General features: G+C 43.2%; 1 protein-coding gene across 4 annotated transcripts in view; it reads right to left on the bottom strand.

The window, feature by feature from the left end:
• Positions 1-1954, bottom strand: part of Syx1A (syntaxin 1A) — a 15688-nt gene that overhangs the window by 12706 nt on the left and 1028 nt on the right. The gene's annotated exons all lie outside the window — the stretch shown is intronic.

Genomic DNA, 1954 nt, shown 5'->3' with positions numbered 1-1954 from the left:
TGAAAATGGAGATGAAGGGGCCCCTCATATATTTTCTCGCGTTGAATCCGACACTGGCAGCAAGAGCTGCCGATCGTCTTAGGTTTCTGAAATAAATACACGAATGAAAGATATCGAATTTTGCTATTTTCACGAAAATATTCTAAAATACTCATTTTCTTTTTTCCAATATCCTCGTCAACTGCTTCGAATAGTACTACTAACCTTTCGTTGCGAAATAAAATTTTGATATTTAATTCCGCGAGTTACTCGAGAAACGCTGAAAATCATATAGCGTGCTATCATTTTGTCGCGTACTGTATCCCTTGCAGCTGACTTCAGTCGACGATCGTCGTGAAAGTTTCATTGCATTTTCCAACGAATCGACCGTAAAAGCTCGTTACGCAGCCTACGTCTTTATCCTTCGACGAATCTCCAATTGTTCGGCTCCAATTTAACCGTCTCTATGTAAATACATCTATTATACGTTTTCATCGATCTCTCTTCCTCGGTCCTTTGTTCGTACCTCCTCAACTTATCTTCCTAACCAGATGCCGACTCGGCAAATTTACCGCGAGACATCATCATTGTTCACCGAGCGAACATCGATTTCGTTTCTTTTCGTTTTTCTTCCATCTTTCGTGCCTATACACGCTCTTCTCTGCCCCTGTTTTAATTCCCGTTCTCCCGATCAAGTGCACGGATACTCTTCGCGCCTCGTCGGCTTCGAAACCAAGGATATCGGGATCACCGCGCGCGATTCGTTACATAAAGACGAATCGTTTCTCCATTCTTTCTTCTCCAATCTGCATTACCACCCCATCAGCCTTGAACGAGTACCTATACGAGTATCTATACCAGTATCTATACTTTTTCATCTTTTTCTCTTTTCTCCTTTCGATATCGTACACCCACTCCACGTCAAACAGATTTTCATCGTTATTTTTGTTGGTTAGGGCGGACATTTCTATTTCAATCACCATTTCCAAATTGCCGGTGTAGACCTCTATCAGGACTTTTTCCAAGTATGCCTGATTTCGAGTGAGCGAGTGAGGGCACTCGAGAATCGATACGAGAATCGATAGTGTCATGGCCGTCCGAGTGCGAACATTAGAGAATACGAGTAGCACGTGCATTGTAAAAGTAAAGTTGTGCCGAGTTATCTCGAATATTGTAAAACTAAAAGTACTATATATTAAATCGTTTGAAACAGTATCGCGTGGTATTTATCAACAATTTTATTTCATTTTACCATGCACCCTGATTCATGGTACGCGACGCGACATAAACAACGAAATGGGAAGATGAGAATTCTCAACTCGGCGTTACGTTGCGTGCAAAAAGTGAAAAAGAGACACGATTAAACGTGAACGTATTTCCCCACGTCAAACATAGAGACGCCGGAAATGGAAGAAACGGAACGCGGTCGAGATATGCTAAACGAATTACTATCTCTGTGCGACCCGACGATTGATCGGAAAAGGGGGCCGATCGCGAAATAATTCCTACTCGAATTGCTTATTCGTTCGCACGGTATCGAGTAACGCGCGTATCAAGCGCGCGAACAATGAATTAAACTTGAAGGAAAAGCGAGAAACGAACAAGGTTGATACTCATTTGGTCGAAAAGAGCGAGGGGCGGGGAAGGGGAGGGGCGATCTTTTGGGCAGCAGGTGTCTGACAATTTTAAGTTTTCGATTTAGTTAACCTGGTCGAGTTGGCAATCCCGCTAAATCGAGAAAATAAGAAAGGAAGAAAGGAAGATGAAATAGGAGAACGATTATCAGATGTATGTCATGCGCTCAGGTATATGTATACGCCCAGATGCACGGTTCTCTCGTACGTATTAGTCGGCGCCTCTGAGTCATCGACACCGACTCTATTCCTACGTACGATCGGTCACCTCCCAATGAAACTATAAAAATACCCGTCAACACCCAGAACATTGTATCACGTCGTCCGAACGTCATCCGGAA

This window comes from Eufriesea mexicana, unplaced genomic scaffold (assembly GCF_001483705.2).
Source record: "Eufriesea mexicana isolate 0111107269 unplaced genomic scaffold, ASM148370v2 scaffold3508, whole genome shotgun sequence".
NCBI classification, from domain to species: Eukaryota; Metazoa; Arthropoda; class Insecta; order Hymenoptera; family Apidae; genus Eufriesea; species Eufriesea mexicana.
Note: the sequence above shows the minus strand (reverse complement) of the source record. Positions and strands in the feature narration are given on the sequence as shown.